At 42.5% G+C, this 21005-nt stretch overlaps 1 protein-coding gene and 7 non-coding genes across 8 annotated transcripts in view; all 8 read right to left on the bottom strand.

The window, feature by feature from the left end:
- The window catches only part of ARMH1 (armadillo like helical domain containing 1), a 133565-nt gene that overhangs the window by 63879 nt on the left and 48681 nt on the right, over positions 1-21005 (bottom strand). The gene's annotated exons all lie outside the window — the stretch shown is intronic.
- LOC146030040 (U5 spliceosomal RNA) lies at positions 873-985 on the bottom strand. Its single transcript, XR_014455554.1, has one exon. It is a non-coding gene; the product is annotated as a U5 spliceosomal RNA (small nuclear RNA).
- LOC146030034 (U5 spliceosomal RNA) lies at positions 3670-3784 on the bottom strand. The gene has a single exon (XR_014455548.1). It is a non-coding gene; the product is annotated as a U5 spliceosomal RNA (small nuclear RNA).
- LOC146030033 (U5 spliceosomal RNA) lies at positions 6447-6561 on the bottom strand. Its single transcript, XR_014455547.1, has one exon. It is a non-coding gene; the product is annotated as a U5 spliceosomal RNA (small nuclear RNA).
- LOC146030016 (U5 spliceosomal RNA) lies at positions 9250-9364 on the bottom strand. Its single transcript, XR_014455532.1, has one exon. It is a non-coding gene; the product is annotated as a U5 spliceosomal RNA (small nuclear RNA).
- LOC146030032 (U5 spliceosomal RNA) lies at positions 12053-12167 on the bottom strand. Its single transcript, XR_014455546.1, has one exon. It is a non-coding gene; the product is annotated as a U5 spliceosomal RNA (small nuclear RNA).
- LOC146030014 (U5 spliceosomal RNA) lies at positions 14860-14974 on the bottom strand. Its single transcript, XR_014455530.1, has one exon. It is a non-coding gene; the product is annotated as a U5 spliceosomal RNA (small nuclear RNA).
- On the bottom strand, positions 17656-17770 carry LOC146030030 (U5 spliceosomal RNA). The gene has a single exon (XR_014455544.1). It is a non-coding gene; the product is annotated as a U5 spliceosomal RNA (small nuclear RNA).

Below are 21005 nucleotides of genomic sequence, written 5' to 3'. Positions count from 1 at the left end.
TGTCAGTTTTCATTGCAGCAGGAGCCGGCCGGGACCGTGACGGTCAGGCAGGTCCTGGCAGAGAGCCGGGCCAGACGCAAACCGCGGGTAACTATAGCCCCGCTGCCCCCCCGGCGGCACCCCCAATTTCTCTGCGCCCCCCTGCCACCTCGGGGACTGCGGAACTATAGTTACGCCACTGCCCATGGGCCAATCAGTCAAAAAAACAGGTGACCAGGCATCAATAGGCAAAACATCAATGGCCAGTTGCACTATTGCCATTGATAGGAACCACAATGATAGCCATTCTTAACGTACAATACCTACAATAAAACTATTACACTCTAGGGATGGCCATCGACTATCGATGTTCCCAAAACATCGATGGTCGGGACCTAGTGCTCGATGTTTTGGGCATCAATAGGCGAGGGTCAAATAGTTTGATGCCATCGATGGATGGCATTCGATGTCGATATATATATATATATATATATATATATATATATATATATATATATATATATATATATATATATATATATATATATATATATATATATATATTTACCCTGCTGGCTGTTGGCCAGCTGCCCGGCTATACACCCTCTCAGAGTCCTAGTAAGAATGGGCCCGGGTCGGGCGGCCGCCGGGAGGTGCACGCATGCGCGATAGAACTACCTAACCTGACGAGCTGGATAATAAGGTTTCTTCTGCGCATGCGCGAACCTTCCGGCGCCGGTCACCCCGTTCTTCCTCTGCGCATGCGCAAGTAGACAATGGTGGGAACCATCGATGGCAACCTATAAAATGGTTTATAGGCATCAATGGGAACCATTGATGGAAGATGGATCGATGGCCATCCCTATTATACTCTTTATTTAACCAGTGAACAAGCCCAGCGTTAGCCGGGCATCAAAAATTACATGAAACTCATGGTTGTTCCTCTCCACGGAAATCTTTAGTAAAAGGCGAAAGATTTATTCGATCTGAAGAGAAACCAGAGTATACTCAATAAGTGTCATGTATATTTTCCCGGTTTCAAATAGACCTCAGTTTAGCAAGAGAGAGGACAACACACATGTATATTTAGCCATTTTTAAATATAACAAATACAATCCTAATATATTTACAACTTTACATTTAAAAAAAGAAAACGTTTAAATTGCAAAATAGTAAATATTTTTACAACAAAAACCTTGAAATGTATCAGATGCATCATGGGTAAGTATGCAAATGAGTCTACCAAGTGAAGAAAGAATTACATTTCCATTGGTCGAATAGTAATTTAAAACCAGTTCTTCAACTTGCTAGAGTGTCTACAGAAATCACCATGGTATAGAGTGCGGGAATAAAATCACAGCAATAAAGTATTCCGGAGAATCATATATAAGACATAATCATTTTCTTCCACAGTTTTTCCACCAACACAAAAATACCAATATTTAATGTCAAATTCTAAAAGATTCATGAAAAATTTGAAATGTCTCAATTTCACTAGTAATTAAGCCCTGCGTCAGCTATGTAGGAAACAAAACAACCTTTTAAAGAAAACAGAAAACCTAGAAATATGAAACAATAATACTAACTAATTCTGATCATAGTACTTTTTTATTGAAAACTGGAAAAAAAACACAAATCAGTTTATTCAAATGCCTTTAGATTAAAAAATTCAAGAAAATCTTCTAAAAATATGCTATTCTTCTAAAACAATTCTGAAATTGAAATGAGAACAGTAGAGGTGTGAAAAAAAAACTAAAAGGGCAATACTAAAAGCAACAGAGTTTTGTGTCAAATGAGTTAGGAAAACACCAGGAAAAGGAAATCAGTGTGGTTCACAAAAAAGTTATCAGCTAGTGTGAAAGCCAAAAAAAATGGCCTGTAAAAAACACAAGCACACTTAAAATAATCAGGACAAAAAGGTACATCTTACCTTATGGAAAGAAGCTAAGGAGTTAACCAGGGGTGAAAAGGCAGAAACGGAGGCGTAAATGGCCCTTTCAGTAGATAATGGGGCAAAACTTTTTTTCAAGTATATAAGTGAAAGGAGAAAATCAAATGGAGGAATAATATGGCTTAAGACAGAGTGAAAATTTGGTGGATGGAGACGATAGCAGATCCCCTTAAATTCATTCACTACAGAATGAAAGTGGAAGGGGACATAGTCTGCAAGGACATTCATAAAAATAAAGTAGTTGAAAGTACATTTACAGAGAAGAAGGTCCTAAGAGAACTCTTAAAACTGAAAGGGGATAAATCAATAGGGCCAGTTTGGATACATCCAAGGAAATAGCTAAAGGATGTGCTGGTAGCACCAATAACAGAATAATTCAACCAGTCACTAGCTACAGGTGCAATCCCAGAGGACTGGGAAAAAACTAATATAATACCACTGCACAAAAGTGGAACCAATGTAAAATAGGGATGGCCATCGACCATCTATGCTTTTAAATCAGTGATGGTTTATGGCCGATGTAGAATAGTTTAGCTATCGATGGGGTAGAACCAGATGGTTTCCCACCATCGATGTCAAGCTTAAATGAGTAGTTGTGTTTTACCTTTTTTCCTAAGGGGCCGGGTCTTGGAGCATAGCCCTGCCCCCATGTTTTGTTTGGCCCATGGGCAGGGGCGTAACTTAACTATTTAGCGCCCCCCGCCGAACGTTTATTCCCCCCCCCCCCGCACACACCTAACCTGCCCTCCCCTTCTTACCCGCTGTCTGCGTCTCGCCCGGCTCTCTGTCGGGACCTGCCTGACCATCACGGTCCCGGCCGGCTCCTGCTGCTACAATGAAAACTGACTCTTAGAAAATGGCTGCCCCCATACTGCAGACAGAAAACTGTCTACAGTATGGGGGCAGCCATTTTCTAATTGTCAGTTTTCATTGCAGCAGGAGCCGGCCGGGACCGTGACGGTCAGGCAGGTCCCGGCAGAGCCGGGCGAGACGCAGACCGCGGGTAACTATAGCCCCGCTGCCCCCCCGGCGGCACCCCCAATTTCTCTGCGCCCCCCTGCCACCTCGGGGGCTGCGGAACTATAGTTACGCCACTGCCCATGGGCCAATCAGTCAAAAAAACAGGTGACCAGGCATCAATAGGCAAAACATCAATGGCCAGTTGCACTATTGCCATTGATAGGAACCACAATGATAGCCATTCTTAACGTACAATACCTACAATAAAACTATTACACTCTAGGGATGGCCATCGACTATCGATGTTCCCAAAACATCGATGGTCGGGACCTAGTGCTCGATGTTTTGGGCATCAATAGGCGAGGGTCAAATAGTTTGATGCCATCGATGGATGGCATTCGATGTCGATATATACATATATATTTACCCTGCTGGCTGTTGGCCAGCTGCCCGGCTATACACCCTCTCCGAGTCCTAGTAAGAATGGGCCCGGGTCGGGCGGCCGCCGGGAGGTGCACGCATGCGCGATAGAACTACCTAACCTGACGAGCTGGATAATAAGGTTTCTTCTGCGCATGTGCATCAGATATAGTCCTATAGCGCATGCGCGAACCTTCCCGCGCCGGTCACCCCATTCTTCCTCTGCGCATGCGCAAGTAGACAATGGTGGGAACCATCGATGGCAACCTATAAAATGGTTTATAGGCATCAATGGGAACCATTGATGGAAGATGGATCGATGGCCATCCCTATTATACTCTTTATTTAACCAGTGAACAAGCCCAGCGTTAGCCGGGCATCAAAAAATTACATGAAACTCATGGTTGTTCCTCTCCACGGAAATCTTTAGTAAAAGGCGAAAGATTTATTCGATCTGAAGAGAAACCAGAGTATACTCAATAAGTGTCATGTATATTTTCCCGGTTTCAAATAGACCTCAGTTTAGCAAGAGAGAGGACAACACACATGTATATTTAGCCATTTTTAAATATAACAAATACAATCCTAATATATTTACAACTTTACATTTAAAAAAAGAAAACGTTTAAATTGCAAAATAGTAAATATTTTTACAACAAAAACCTTGAAATGTATCAGATGCATCATGGGTAAGTATGCAAATGAGTCTACCAAGTGAAGAAAGAATTACATTTCCATTGGTCGAATAGTAATTTAAAACCAGTTCTTCAACTTGCTAGAGTGTCTACAGAAATCACCATGGTATAGAGTGCGGGAATAAAATCACAGCAATAAAGTATTCCGGAGAATCATATATAAGACATAATCATTTTCTTCCATAGTTTTTCCACCAACACAAAAATACCAATATTTAATGTCAAATTCTAAAAGATTCATGAAAAATTTGAAATGTCTCAATTTCACTAGTAATTAAGCCCTGCGTCAGCTATGTAGGAAACAAAACAACCTTTTAAAGAAAACAGAAAACCTAGAAATATGAAACAATAATACTAACTAATTCTGATCATAGTACTTTTTTATTGAAAACTGGAAAAAAAACACAAATCAGTTTATTCAAATGCCTTTAGATTAAAAAAATCAAGAAAATCTTCTAAAAATATGCTATTCTTCTAAAACAATTCTGAAATTGAAATGAGAACAGTAGAGGTGTGAAAAAAAAACTAAAAGGGCAATACTAAAAGCAACAGAGTTTTGTGTCAAATGAGTTAGGAAAACACCAGGAAAAGGAAATCAGTGTGGTTCACAAAAAAGTTATCAGCTAGTGTGAAAGCCAAAAAAAATGGCCTGTAAAAAACACAAGCACACTTAAAATAATCAGGACAAAAAGGTACATCTTACCTTATGGAAAGAAGCTAAGGAGTTAACCAGGGGTGAAAAGGCAGAAACGGAGGCGTAAATGGCCCTTTCAGTAGATAATGGGGCAAAACTTTTTTTCAAGTATATAAGTGAAAGGAGAAAATCAAATGGAGGAATAATATGGCTTAAGACAGAGTGAAAATTTGGTGGATGGAGACGATAGCAGATCCCCTTAAATTCATTCACTACAGAATGAAAGTGGAAGGGGACATAGTCTGCAAGGACATTCATAAAAATAAAGTAGTTGAAAGTACATTTACAGAGAAGAAGGTCCTGAGAGAACTCTTAAAACTGAAAGGGGATAAATCAATGGGGCCAGATTGGATACATCCAAGGAAATAGCTAAAGGATGTGCTAGTAGCACCAATAACAGAATAATTCAACCAGTCACTAGCTACAGGTGCAATCCCAGAGGACTGGGAAAAAACTAATATAATACCACAGCACAAAAGTGGAACCAATGTAAAATAGGGATGGCCATCGACCATCTATGCTTTTAAATCAGTGATGGTTTATGGCCGATATAGAATAGTTTAGCTATCGATGGGGTAGAACCAGAGGCTTTCCCACCATCGATGTCAAGCTTAAATGAGTAGTTGTGTTTTACCTTTTTTTCCTAAGGGGCCGGGTCTTGGAGCATAGCCCTGCCCCCATGCTTTGTTTGGCCCATGGGCAGGGGCGTAACTTAACTATTTAGCGCCCCCCGCCGCACGTTTATTCGCCCCCCCCCCCCCCCCCGCACACACCTAACCTGCCCTCCCCTTCTTACCCGCTGTCTGCGTCTCGCCCGGCTCTCTGTCGGGACCTGCCTGACCATCACGGTCCCGGCCGGCTCCTGCTGCTACAATGAAAACTGACTCTTAGAAAATGGCTGCCCCCATACTGCAGACAGAAAACTGTCTACAGTATGGGGGCAGCCATTTTCTAATTGTCAGTTTTCATTGCAGCAGGAGCCGGCCGGGACCGTGACGGTCAGGCAGGTCCCGGCAGAGAGCCGGGCGAGACGCAGACCGCGGGTAACTATAGCCCCGCTGCCCCCCCGGCGGCACCCCCAATTTCTCTGCGCCCCCCTGCCACCTCGGGGGCTGCGGAACTATAGTTACGCCACTGCCCATGGGCCAATCAGTCAAAAAAACAGGTGACCAGGCATCAATAGGCAAAACATCAATGGCCAGTTGCACTATTGCCATTGATAGGAACCACAATGATAGCCATTCTTAACGTACAATACCTACAATAAAACTATTACACTCTAGGGATGGCCATCGACTATCGATGTTCCCAAAACATCGATGGTCGGGACCTAGTGCTCGATGTTTTGGGCATCAATAGGCGAGGGTCAAATAGTTTGATGCCATCGATGGATGGCATTTGATGTCGATATATATATATTTACCCTGCTGGCTGTTGGCCAGCTGCCCGGCTATACACCCTCTCCGAGTCCTAGTAAGAATGGGCCCGGGTCGGGCGGCCGCCGGGAGGTGCACGCATGCGCGATAGAACTACCTAACCTGACGAGCTGGATAATAAGGTTTCTTCTGCGCATGCGCGAACCTTCCCGCGCCGGTCACCCCGTTCTTCCTCTGCGCATGCGCAAGTAGAAAATGGTGGGAACCATCGATGGCAACCTATAAAATGGTTTATAGGCATCAATGGGAACCATTGATGGAAGATGGATCGATGGCCATCCCTATTATACTCTTTATTTAACCAGTGAACAAGCCCAGCGTTAGCCGGGCATCAAAAAATTACATGAAACTCATGGTTGTTCCTCTCCACGGAAATCTTTAGTAAAAGGCGAAAGATTTATTCGATCTGAAGAGAAACCAGAGTATACTCAATAAGTGTCATGTATATTTTCCCGGTTTCAAATAGACCTCAGTTTAGCAAGAGAGAGGACAACACAAATGTATATTTAGCCATTTTTAAATATAACAAATACAATCCTAATATATTTACAACTTTACATTTAAAAAAAAGGAAACGTTTAAATTGCAAAATAGTAAATATTTTTACAACAAAAACCTTGAAATGTATCAGATGCATCATGGGTAAGTATGCAAATGAGTCTACCAAGTGAAGAAAGAATTACATTTCCATTGGTCGAATAGTAATTTAAAACCAGTTCTTCAACTTGCTAGAGTGTCTACAGAAATCACCATGGTATAGAGTGCGGTAATAAAATCACAGCAATAAAGTATTCCGGAGAATCATATATAAGACATAATCATTTTCTTCCACAGTTTTTCCACCAACACAAAAATACCAATATTTAATGTCAAATTCTAAAAGATTCATGAAAAATTTGAAATGTCTCAATTTCACTAGTAATTAAGCCCTGCGTCAGCTATGTAGGAAACAAAACAACCTTTTAAAGAAAACAGAAAACCTAGAAATATGAAACAATAATACTAACTAATTCTGATCATAGTACTTTTTTATTGAAAACTGGAAAAAAAAACACAAATCAGTTTATTCAAATGCCTTTAGATTAAAAAATTCAAGAAAATCTTCTAAAAATATGCTATTCTTCTAAAACAATTCTGAAATTGAAATGAGAACAGTAGAGGTGTGAAAAAAAAACTAAAAGGGCAATACTAAAAGCAACAGAGTTTTGTGTCAAATGAGTTAGGAAAACACCAGGAAAAGGAAATCAGTGTGGTTCACAAAAAAGTTATCAACTAGTGTGAAAGCCAAAAAAAATGGCCTGTAAAAAACACAAGCACACTTAAAATAATCAGGACAAAAAGGTACATCTTACCTTATGGAAAGAAGCTAAGGAGTTAACCAGGGGTGAAAAGGCAGAAACGGAGGCGTAAATGGCCCTTTCAGTAGATAATGGGGCAAAACTTTTTTTCAAGTATATAAGTGAAAGGAGAAAATCAAATGGAGGAATAATATGGCTTAAGACAGAGTGAAAATTTGGTGGATGGAGACGATAGCAGATCCCCTTAAATTCATTCACTACAGAATGAAAGTGGAAGGGGACATAGTCTGCAAGGACATTCATAAAAATAAAGTAGTTGAAAGTACATTTACAGAGAAGAAGGTCCTGAGAGAACTCTTAAAACTGAAAGGGGATAAATCAATGGGGCCAGATTGGATACATCCAAGGAAATAGCTAAAGGATGTGCTAGTAGCACCAATAACAGAATAATTCAACCAGTCACTAGCTACAGGTGCAATCCCAGAGGACTGGGAAAAAACTAATATAATACCACAGCACAAAAGTGGAACCAATGTAAAATAGGGATGGCCATCGACCATCTATGCTTTTAAATCAGTGATGGTTTATGGCCGATATAGAATAGTTTAGCTATCGATGGGGTAGAACCAGAGGCTTTCCCACCATCGATGTCAAGCTTAAATGAGTAGTTGTGTTTTACCTTTTTTTCCTAAGGGGCCGGGTCTTGGAGCATAGCCCTGCCCCCATGCTTTGTTTGGCCCATGGGCAGGGGCGTAACTTAACTATTTAGCGCCCCCCGCCGCACGTTTATTCGCCCCCCCCGCACACACCTAACCTGCCCTCCCCTTCTTACCCGCTGTCTGCGTCTCGCCCGGCTCTCTGTCGGGACCTGCCTGACCATCACGGTCCCGGCCGGCTCCTGCTGCTACAATGAAAACTGACTCTTAGAAAATGGCTGCCCCCATACTGCAGACAGAAAACTGTCTACAGTATGGGGGCAGCCATTTTCTAATTGTCAGTTTTCATTGCAGCAGGAGCCGGCCGGGACCGTGACGGTCAGGCAGGTCCCGGCAGAGAGCCGGGCGAGACGCAGACCGCGGGTAACTATAGCCCCGCTGCCCCCCCCGGCGGCACCCCCAATTTCTCTGCGCCCCCCTGCCACCTCGGGGGCTGCGGAACTATAGTTACGCCACTGCCCATGGGCCAATCAGTCAAAAAAACAGGTGACCAGGCATCAATAGGCAAAACATCAATGGCCAGTTGCACTATTGCCATTGATAGGAACCACAATGATAGCCATTCTTAACGTACAATACCTACAATAAAACTATTACACTCTAGGGATGGCCATTGACTATCGATGTTCCCAAAACATCGATGGTCGGGACCTAGTGCTCGATGTTTTGGGCATCAATAGGCGAGGGTCAAATAGTTTGATGCCATCGATGGATGGCATTCGATGTCGATATATACATATATATTTACCCTGCTGGCTGTTGGCCAGCTGCCCGGCTATACACCCTCTCCGAGTCCTAGTAAGAATGGGCCCGGGTCGGGCGGCCGCCGGGAGGTGCACGCATGCGCGATAGAACTACCTAACCTGACGAGCTGGATAATAAGGTTTCTTCTGCGCATGTGCATCAGATATAGTCCTATAGCGCATGCGCGAACCTTCCCGCGCCGGTCACCCCGTTCTTCCTCTGCGCATGCGCAAGTAGACAATGGTGGGAACCATCGATGGCAACCTATAAAATGGTTTATAGGCATCAATGGGAACCATTGATGGAAGATGGATCGATGGCCATCCCTATTATACTCTTTATTTAACCAGTGAACAAGCCCAGCGTTAGCCGGGCATCAAAAAATTACATGAAACTCATGGTTGTTCCTCTCCACGGAAATCTTTAGTAAAAGGCGAAAGATTTATTCGATATGAAGAGAAACCAGAGTATACTCAATAAGTGTCATGTATATTTTCACGGTTTCAAATAGACCTCAGTTTAGCAAGAGAGAGGACAACACACATGTATATTTAGCCATTTTTAAATATAACAAATACAATCCTAATATATTTACAACTTTACATTTAAAAAAAGAAAACGTTTAAATTGCAAAATAGTAAATATTTTTACAACAAAAACCTTGAAATGTATCAGATGCATCATGGGTAAGTATGCAAATGAGTCTACCAAGTGAAGAAAGAATTACATTTCCATTGGTCGAATAGTAATTTAAAACCAGTTCTTCAACTTGCTAGAGTGTCTACAGAAATCACCATGGTATAGAGTGCGGGAATAAAATCACAGCAATAAAGTATTCCGGAGAATCATATATAAGACATAATCATTTTCTTCCACAGTTTTTCCACCAACACAAAAATACCAATATTTAATGTCAAATTCTAAAAGATTCATGAAAAATTTGAAATGTCTCAATTTCACTAGTAATTAAGCCCTGCGTCAGCTATGTAGGAAACAAAACAACCTTTTAAAGAAAACAGAAAACCTAGAAATATGAAACAATAATACTAACTAATTCTGATCATAGTACTTTTTTATTGAAAACTGGAAAAAAAACACAAATCAGTTTATTCAAATGCCTTTAGATTAAAAAATTCAAGAAAATCTTCTAAAAATATGCTATTCTTCTAAAACAATTCTGAAATTGAAATGAGAACAGTAGAGGTGTGAAAAAAAAACTAAAAGGGCAATACTAAAAGCAACAGAGTTTTGTGTCAAATGAGTTAGGAAAACACCAGGAAAAGGAAATCAGTGTGGTTCACAAAAAAGTTATCAGCTAGTGTGAAAGCCAAAAAAAATGGCCTGTAAAAAACACAAGCACACTTAAAATAATCAGGACAAAAAGGTACATCTTACCTTATGGAAAGAAGCTAAGGAGTTAACCAGGGGTGAAAAGGCAGAAACGGAGGCGTAAATGGCCCTTTCAGTAGATAATGGGGCAAAACTTTTTTTCAAGTATATAAGTGAAAGGAGAAAATCAAATGGAGGAATAATATGGCTTAAGACAGAGTGAAAATTTGGTGGATGGAGACGATAGCAGATCCCCTTAAATTCATTCACTACAGAATGAAAGTGGAAGGGGACATAGTCTGCAAGGACATTCATAAAAATAAAGTAGTTGAAAGTACATTTACAGAGAAGAAGGTCCTAAGAGAACTCTTAAAACTGAAAGGGGATAAATCAATAGGGCCAGTTTGGATACATCCAAGGAAATAGCTAAAGGATGTGCTGGTAGCACCAATAACAGAATAATTCAACCAGTCACTAGCTACAGGTGCAATCCCAGAGGACTGGGAAAAAACTAATATAATACCACTGCACAAAAGTGGAACCAATGTAAAATAGGGATGGCCATCGACCATCTATGCTTTTAAATCAGTGATGGTTTATGGCCGATGTAGAATAGTTTAGCTATCGATGGGGTAGAACCAGATGGTTTCCCACCATCGATGTCAAGCTTAAATGAGTAGTTGTGTTTTACCTTTTTTCCTAAGGGGCCGGGTCTTGGAGCATAGCCCTGCCCCCATGTTTTGTTTGGCCCATGGGCAGGGGCGTAACTTAACTATTTAGCGCCCCCCGCCGAACGTTTATTCCCCCCCCCCCCCCGCACACACCTAACCTGCCCTCCCCTTCTTACCCGCTGTCTGCGTCTCGCCCGGCTCTCTGTCGGGACCTGCCTGACCATCACGGTCCCGGCCGGCTCCTGCTGCTACAATGAAAACTGACTCTTAGAAAATGGCTGCCCCCATACTGCAGACAGAAAACTGTCTACAGTATGGGGGCAGCCATTTTCTAATTGTCAGTTTTCATTGCAGCAGGAGCCGGCCGGGACCGTGACGGTCAGGCAGGTCCCGGCAGAGAGCCGGGCGAGACGCAGACCGCGGGTAACTATAGCCCCGCTGCCCCCCCGGCGGCACCCCCAATTTCTCTGCGCCCCCCTGCCACCTCGGGGGCTGCGGAACTATAGTTACGCCACTGCCCATGGGCCAATCAGTCAAAAAAACAGGTGACCAGGCATCAATAGGCAAAACATCAATGGCCAGTTGCACTATTGCCATTGATAGGAACCACAATGATAGCCATTCTTAACGTACAATACCTACAATAAAACTATTACACTCTAGGGATGGCCATCGACTATCGATGTTCCCAAAACATCGATGGTCGGGACCTAGTGCTCGATGTTTTGGGCATCAATAGGCGAGGGTCAAATAGTTTGATGCCATCGATGGATGGCATTCGATGTCGATATATACATATATATTTACCCTGCTGGCTGTTGGCCAGCTGCCCGGCTATACACCCTCTCCGAGTCCTAGTAAGAATGGGCCCGGGTCGGGCGGCCGCCGGGAGGTGCACGCATGCGCGATAGAACTACCTAACCTGACGAGCTGGATAATAAGGTTTCTTCTGCGCATGTGCATCAGATATAGTCCTATAGCGCATGCGCGAACCTTCCCGCGCCGGTCACCCCATTCTTCCTCTGCGCATGCGCAAGTAGACAATGGTGGGAACCATCGATGGCAACCTATAAAATGGTTTATAGGCATCAATGGGAACCATTGATGGAAGATGGATCGATGGCCATCCCTATTATACTCTTTATTTAACCAGTGAACAAGCCCAGCGTTAGCCGGGCATCAAAAAATTACATGAAACTCATGGTTGTTCCTCTCCACGGAAATCTTTAGTAAAAGGCGAAAGATTTATTCGATCTGAAGAGAAACCAGAGTATACTCAATAAGTGTCATGTATATTTTCCCGGTTTCAAATAGACCTCAGTTTAGCAAGAGAGAGGACAACACACATGTATATTTAGCCATTTTTAAATATAACAAATACAATCCTAATATATTTACAACTTTACATTTAAAAAAAGAAAACGTTTAAATTGCAAAATAGTAAATATTTTTACAACAAAAACCTTGAAATGTATCAGATGCATCATGGGTAAGTATGCAAATGAGTCTACCAAGTGAAGAAAGAATTACATTTCCATTGGTCGAATAGTAATTTAAAACCAGTTCTTCAACTTGCTAGAGTGTCTACAGAAATCACCATGGTATAGAGTGCGGGAATAAAATCACAGCAATAAAGTATTCCTGAGAATCATATATAAGACATAATCATTTTCTTCCACAGTTTTTCCACCAACACAAAAATACCAATATTTAATGTCAAATTCTAAAAGATTCATGAAAAATTTGAAATGTCTCAATTTCACTAGTAATTAAGCCCTGCGTCAGCTATGTAGGAAACAAAACAACCTTTTAAAGAAAACAGAAAACCTAGAAATATGAAACAATAATACTAACTAATTCTGATCATAGTACTTTTTTATTGAAAACTGGAAAAAAAAACACAAATCAGTTTATTCAAATGCCTTTAGATTAAAAAATTCAAGAAAATCTTCTAAAAATATGCTATTCTTCTAAAACAATTCTGAAATTTAAATGAGAACAGTAGAGGTGTGAAAAAAAAACTAAAAGGGCAATACTAAAAGCAACAGAGTTTTGTGTCAAATGAGTTAGGAAAACACCAGGAAAAGGAAATCAGTGTGGTTCACAAAAAAGTTATCAGCTAGTGTGAAAGCCAAAAAAAATGGCCTGTAAAAAACACAAGCACACTTAAAATAATCAGGACAAAAAGGTACATCTTACCTTATGGAAAGAAGCTAAGGAGTTAACCAGGGGTGAAAAGGCAGAAACGGAGGCGTAAATGGCCCTTTCAGTAGATAATGGGGCAAAACTTTTTTTCAAGTATATAAGTGAAAGGAGAAAATCAAATGGAGGAATAATATGGCTTAAGACAGAGTGAAAATTTGGTGGATGGAGACGATAGCAGATCCCCTTAAATTCATTCACTACAGAATGAAAGTGGAAGGGGACATAGTCTGCAAGGACATTCATAAAAATAAAGTAGTTGAAAGTACATTTACAGAGAAGAAGGTCCTAAGAGAACTCTTAAAACTGAAAGGGGATAAATCAATAGGGCCAGTTTGGATACATCCAAGGAAATAGCTAAAGGATGTGCTGGTAGCACCAATAACAGAATAATTCAACCAGTCACTAGCTACAGGTGCAATCCCAGAGGACTGGGAAAAAACTAATATAATACCACTGCACAAAAGTGGAACCAATGTAAAATAGGGATGGCCATCGACCATCTATGCTTTTAAATCAGTGATGGTTTATGGCCGATGTAGAATAGTTTAGCTATCGATGGGGTAGAACCAGATGGTTTCCCACCATCGATGTCAAGCTTAAATGAGTAGTTGTGTTTTACCTTTTTTCCTAAGGGGCCGGGTCTTGGAGCATAGCCCTGCCCCCATGTTTTGTTTGGCCCATGGGCAGGGGCGTAACTTAACTATTTAGCGCCCCCCGCCGAACGTTTATTCCCCCCCCCCCCCCCCCCCGCACACACCTAACCTGCCCTCCCCTTCTTACCCGCTGTCTGTGTCTCGCCCGGCTCTCTGTCGGGACCTGCCTGACCATCACGGTCCCGGCCGGCTCCTGCTGCTACAATGAAAACTGACTCTTAGAAAATGGCTGCCCCCATACTGCAGACAGAAAACTGTCTACAGTATGGGGGCAGCCATTTTCTAATTGTCAGTTTTCATTGCAGCAGGAGCCGGCCGGGACCGTGACGGTCAGGCAGGTCCCGGCAGAGAGCCGGGCGAGACGCAGACCGCGGGTAACTATAGCCCCGCTGCCCCCCCGGCGGCACCCCCAATTTCTCTGCGCCCCCCTGCCACCTCGGGGGCTGCGGAACTATAGTTACGCCACTGCCCATGGGCCAATCAGTCAAAAAAACAGGTGACCAGGCATCAATAGGCAAAACATCAATGGCCAGTTGCACTATTGCCATTGATAGGAACCACAATGATAGCCATTCTTAACGTACAATACCTACAATAAAACTATTACACTCTAGGGATGGCCATCGACTATCGATGTTCCCAAAACATCGATGGTCGGGACCTAGTGCTCGATGTTTTGGGCATCAATAGGCGAGGGTCAAATAGTTTGATGCCATCGATGGATGGCATTTGATGTCGATATATATATATATTTACCCTGCTGGCTGTTGGCCAGCTGCCCGGCTATACACCCTCTCCGAGTCCTAGTAAGAATGGGCCCGGGTCGGGCGGCCGCCGGGAGGTGCACGCATGCGCGATAGAACTACCTAACCTGACGAGCTGGATAATAAGGTTTCTTCTGCGCATGTGCATCAGATATAGTCCTATAGCGCATGCGCGAACCTTCCCGCGCCGGTCACCCCATTCTTCCTCTGCGCATGCGCAAGTAGACAATGGTGGGAACCATCGATGGCAACCTATAAAATGGTTTATAGGCATCAATGGGAACCATTGATGGAAGATGGATCGATGGCCATCCCTATTATACTCTTTATTTAACCAGTGAACAAGCCCAGTGTTAGCCGGGCATCAAAAAATTACATGAAACTCATGGTTGTTCCTCTCCACGGAAATCTTTAGTAAAAGGCGAAAGATTTATTCGATATGAAGAGAAACCAGAGTATACTCAATAAGTGTCATGTATATTTTCCCGGTTTCAAATAGACCTCAGTTTAGCAAGAGAGAGGACAACACACATGTATATTTAGCCATTTTTAAATATAACAAATACAATCCTAATATATTTACAACTTTACATTTAAAAAAAGAAAACGTTTAAATTGCAAAATAGTAAATATTTTTACAACAAAAACCTTGAAATGTATCAGATGCATCATGGGTAAGTATGCAAATGAGTCTACCAAGTGAAGAAAGAATTACATTTCCATTGGTCGAATAGTAATTTAAAACCAGTTCTTCAACTTGCTAGAGTGTCTACAGAAATCACCATGGTATAGAGTGCGGGAATAAAATCACAGCAATAAAGTATTCCGGAGAATCATATATAAGACATAATCATTTTCTTCCACAGTTTTTCCACCAACACAAAAATACCAATATTTAATGTCAAATTCTAAAAGATTCATGAAAAATTTGAAATGTCTCAATTTCACTAGTATTTAAGCCCTGCGTCAGCTATGTAGGAAACAAAACAACCTTTTAAAGAAAACAGAAAACCTAGAAATATGAAACAATAATACTAACTAATTCTGATCATAGTACTTTTTTATTGAAAACTGGAAAAAAAACACAAATCAGTTTATTCAAATGCCTTTAGATTAAAAAATTCAAGAAAATCTTCTAAAAATATGCTATTCTTCTAAAACAATTCTGAAATTGAAATGAGAACAGTAGAGGTGTGAAAAAAACTAAAAGGGCAATACTAAAAGCAACAGAGTTTTGTGTCAAATGAGTTAGGAAAACACCAGGAAAAGGAAATCAGTGTGGTTCACAAAAAAGTTATCAGCTAGTGTGAAAGCCAAAAAAAATGGCCTGTAGAAAACACTAGCACACTTAAAATAATCAGGACAAAAAGGTACATCTTACCTTATGGAAAGAAGCTAAGGAGTTAACCAGGGGTGAAAAGGCAGAAACGGAGGCGTAAATGGCCCTTTCAGTAGATAATGGGGCAAAACTTTTTTTCAAGTATATAAGTGAAAGGAGAAAATCAAATGGAGGAATAATATGGCTTAAGACAGAGTGAAAATTTGGTGGATGGAGACGATAGCAGATCCCCTTAAATTCATTCACTACAGAATGAAAGTGGAAGGGGACATAGTCTGCAAGGACATTCATAAAAATAAAGTAGTTGAAAGTACATTTACAGAGAAGAAGGTCCTAAGAGAACTCTTAAAACTGAAAGGGGATAAATCAATAGGGCCAGTTTGGATACATCCAAGGAAATAGCTAAAGGATGTGCTGGTAGCACCAATAACAGAATAATTCAACCAGTCACTAGCTACAGGTGCAATCCCAGAGGACTGGGAAAAAACTAATATAATACCACTGCACAAAAGTGGAACCAATGTAAAATAGGGATGGCCATCGACCATCTATGCTTTTAAATCAGTGATGGTTTATGGCCGATGTAGAATAGTTTAGCTATCGATGGGGTAGAACCAGATGATTTCCCACCATCGATGTCAAGCTTAAATGAGTAGTTGTGTTTTACCTTTTTTCCTAAGGGGCCGGGTCTTGGAGCATAGCCCTGCCCCCATGTTTTGTTTGGCCCATGGGCAGGGGCGTAACTTAACTATTTAGCGCCCCCCGCCGAACGTTTATTCCCACCCCCCCCCGCACACACCTAACCTGCCCTCCCCTTCTTACCCGCTGTCTGCGTCTCGCCCGGCTCTCTGTCGGGACCTGCCTGACCATCACGGTCCCGGCCGGCTCCTGCTGCTACAATGAAAACTGACTCTTAGAAAATGTCTGCCCCCATACTGCAGACAGAAAACTGTCTACAGTATGGGGGCAGCCATTTTCTAATTGTCAGTTTTCATTGCAGCAGGAGCCGGCCGGGACCGTGACGGTCAGGCAGGTCCCGGCAGAGAGCCGGGCGAGACGCAGACCGCGGGTAACTATAGCCCCGCTGCCCCCCCGGCGGCACCCCCAATTTCTCTGCGCCCCCCTGCCACCTCGGGGGCTGCGGAACTATAGTTACGCCACTGCCCATGGGCCAATCAGTCAAAAAAACAGGTGACCAGGCATCAATAGGCAAAACATCAATGGCCAGTTGCACTATTGCCATTGATAGGAACCACAATGATAGCCATTCTTAACGTACAATACCTACAATAAAACTATTACACTCTAGGGATGGCCATCGACTATCGATGTTCCCAAAACATCGATGGTCGGGACCTAGTGCTCGATGTTTTGGGCATCAATAGGCGAGGGTCAAATAGTTTGATGCCATCGATGGATGGCATTTGATGTCGATATATATATATTTACCCTGCTGGCTGTTGGCCAGCTGCCCGGCTATACACCCTCTCCGAGTCCTAGTAAGAATGGGCCCGGGTCGGGCGGCCGCCGGGAGGTGCACGCATGCGCGATAGAACTACCTAACCTGACGAGCTGGATAATAAGGTTTCTTCTGCGCATGTGCATCAGATATAGTCCTATAGCGCATGCGCGAACCTTCCCGCGCCGGTCACCCCATTCTTCCTCTGCGCATGCGCAAGTAGACAATGGTGGGAACCATCGATGGCAACCTATAAAATGGTTTATAGGCATCAATGGGAACCATTGATGGAAGATGGATCGATGGCCATCCCTATTATACTCTTTATTTAACCAGTGAACAAGCCCAGCGTTAGCCGGGCATCAAAAAATTACATGAAACTCATGGTTGTTCCTCTCCACGGAAATCTTTAGTAAAAGGCGAAAGATTTATTCGATCTGAAGAGAAACCAGAGTATACTCAATAAGTGTCATGTATATTTTCCCGGTTTCAAATAGACCTCAGTTTAGCAAGAGAGAGGACAACACACATGTATATTTAGCCATTTTTAAATATAACAAATACAATCCTAATATATTTACAACTTTACATTTAAAAAAAGAAAACGTTTAAATTGCAAAATAGTAAATATTTTTACAACAAAAACCTTGAAATGTATCAGATGCATCATGGGTAAGTATGCAAATGAGTCTACCAAGTGAAGAAAGAATTACATTTCCATTGGTCGAATAGTAATTTAAAACCAGTTCTTCAACTTGCTAGAGTGTCTACAGAAATCACCATGGTATAGAGTGCGGGAATAAAATCACAGCAATAAAGTATTCCGGAGAATCATATATAAGACATAATCATTTTCTTCCACAGTTTTTCCACCAACACAAAAATACCAATATTTAATGTCAAATTCTAAAAGATTCATGAAAAATTTGAAATGTCTCAATTTCACTAGTAATTAAGCCCTGCGTCAGCTATGTAGGAAACAAAACAACCTTTTAAAGAAAACAGAAAACCTAGAAATATGAAACAATAATACTAACTAATTCTGATCATAGTACTTTTTTATTGGTACTTATGTAGTATCTGGGCTGCCGATTTTTTGATTGTATGCCTTAAGTTAAGGCATACAATCAGATGCTATACGATGCGATGCGATGCGATGACCCGATTTTTCCATAGGATTCAATGTTAAAATGGACTGAGTCCATTTTAACATGGAATTCAATGGGAAAAAGGGGTTTTTTTCATACCCCTACTATCCAAGTGGGCATGGAGTTGGATATAAACCTGTAGCGAGCCACCGAGCCCGAAGCGTGGCGAGCGAAGCGAGCCCCGCGAGGGGACGGTATTCTGTGTCCCCTCGCGGGGCTCGCTACGCTCGCCACGCTTCGGGCTCGGTGGCTCGCTACGCTCGCCACAGGTTTATATCCAACTCCATGCCCACTTGGATAGTAGGGGTATGAAAAGGACCCCTTTTCCCATTGAATTCCATGTTGAAATGGACTCAGTCCATTTTAACATTGAATCCTATGGAAAAATCGGGTCCATCGCATCGCATCGCATCGCATGCGATTTGGTCGGGTGCGATGCGATGCGATGGACCCGATTTCAAAATCGGCAGCCCAGTTACTACATAAGTACCTTTTTATTGAAAACTGGAAAAAAAACACAAATCAGTTTATTCAAATGCCTTTAGATTAAAAAATTCAAGAAAATCTTCTAAAAATATGCTATTCTTCTAAAACAATTCTGAAATTGAAATGAGAACAGTAGAGGTGTGAAAAAAACTAAAAGGGCAATACTAAAAGCAACAGAGTTTTGTGTCAAATGAGTTAGGAAAACACCAGGAAAAGGAAATCAGTGTGGTTCACAAAAAAGTTATCAGCTAGTGTGAAAGCCAAAAAAAATGGCCTGTAAAAAACACAAGCACACTTAAAATAATCAGGACAAAAAGGTACATCTTACCTTATGGAAAGAAGCTAAGGAGTTAACCAGGGGTGAAAAGGCAGAAACGGAGGCGTAAATGGCCCTTTCAGTAGATAATGGGGCAAAACTTTTTTTCAAGTATATAAGTGAATGGAGAAAATCAAATGGAGGAATAATATGGCTTAAGACAGAGTGAAAATTTGGTGGATGGAGACGATAGCAGATCCCCTTAAATTCATTCACTACAGAATGAAAGTGGAAGGGGACATAGTCTGCAAGGACATTCATAAAAATAAAGTAGTTGAAAGTACATTTACAGAGAAGAAGGTCCTAAGAGAACTCTTAAAACTGAAAGGGGATAAATCAATAGGGCCAGTTTGGATACATCCAAGGAAATAGCTAAAGGATGTGCTGGTAGCACCAATAACAGAATAATTCAACCAGTCACTAGCTACAGGTGCAATCCCAGAGGACTGGGAAAAAACTAATATAATACCACTGCACAAAAGTGGAACCAATGTAAAATAGGGATGGCCATCGACCATCTATGCTTTTAAATCAGTGATGGTTTATGGCCGATGTAGAATAGTTTAGCTATCGATGGGGTAGAACCAGATGGTTTCCCACCATCGATGTCAAGCTTAAATGAGTAGTTGTGTTTTACCTTTTTTCCTAAGGGGCCGGGTCTTGGAGCATAGCCCTGCCCCCATGTTTTGTTTGGCCCATGGGCAGGGGCGTAACTTAACTATTTAGCGCCCCCGCCGAACGTTTATTCCCCCCCCCCCGCACACACCTAACCTGCCCTCCCCTTCTTACCCGCTGTCTGCGTCTCGCCCGGCTCTCTGTCGGGACCTGCCTGACCATCACGGTCCCGGCCGGCTCCTGCTGCTACAATGAAAACTGACTCTTAGAAAATGGCTGCCCCCATACTGCAGACAGAAAACTGTCTACAGTATGGGGGCAGCCATTTTCTAATTGTCAGTTTTCATTGCAGCAGGAGCCGGCCGGGACCGTGACGGTCAGGCAGGTCCCGGCAGAGAGCCGGGCGAGACGCAAACCGCGGGTAACTATAGCCCCGCTGCCCCCCCGGCGGCACCCCCAATTTCTCTGCGCCCCCCTGCCACCTCGGGGGCTGCGGAACTATAGTTACGCCACTGCCCATGGGCCAATCAGTCAAAAAAACAGGTGACCAGGCATCAATAGGCAAAACATCAATGGGCAGTTGCACTATTGCCATTGATAGGAACCACAATGATAGCCATTCTTAACGTACAATACCTACAATAAAACTATTACACTCTAGGCATGGCCATCGACTATCGATGTTCCCAAAACATCGATGGTCGGGACCTAGTGCTCGATGTTTTGGGCATCAATAGGCGAGGGTCAAATAGTTTGATGCCATCGATGGATGGCATTCGATGTCGATATATATATATATATATATTTACCCTGCTGGCTGTTGGCCAGCTGCCCGGCTATACACCCTCTCCGAGTCCTAGTAAGAATGGGCCCGGGTCGGGCGGCCGCCGGGAGGTGCACGCATGCGCGATAGAACTACCTAACCTGACGAGCTGGATAATAAGGTTTCTTCTGCGCATGCGCGAACCTTCCCGCGCCGGTCACCCCGTTCTTCCTCTGCGCATGCGCAAGTAGAAAATGGTGGGAACCATCGATGGCAACCTATAAAATGGTTTATAGGCATCAATGGGAACCATTGATGGAAGATGGATCGATGGCCATCCCTATTATACTCTTTATTTAACCAG

The sequence above is a fragment of the Crinia signifera genome, chromosome 8 (genome assembly GCF_055691185.1).
Source record: "Crinia signifera chromosome 8, ASM5569118v1, whole genome shotgun sequence".
Lineage (NCBI taxonomy): Eukaryota > Metazoa > Chordata > Amphibia > Anura > Myobatrachidae > Crinia > Crinia signifera.
Note: the sequence above shows the minus strand (reverse complement) of the source record. Positions and strands in the feature narration are given on the sequence as shown.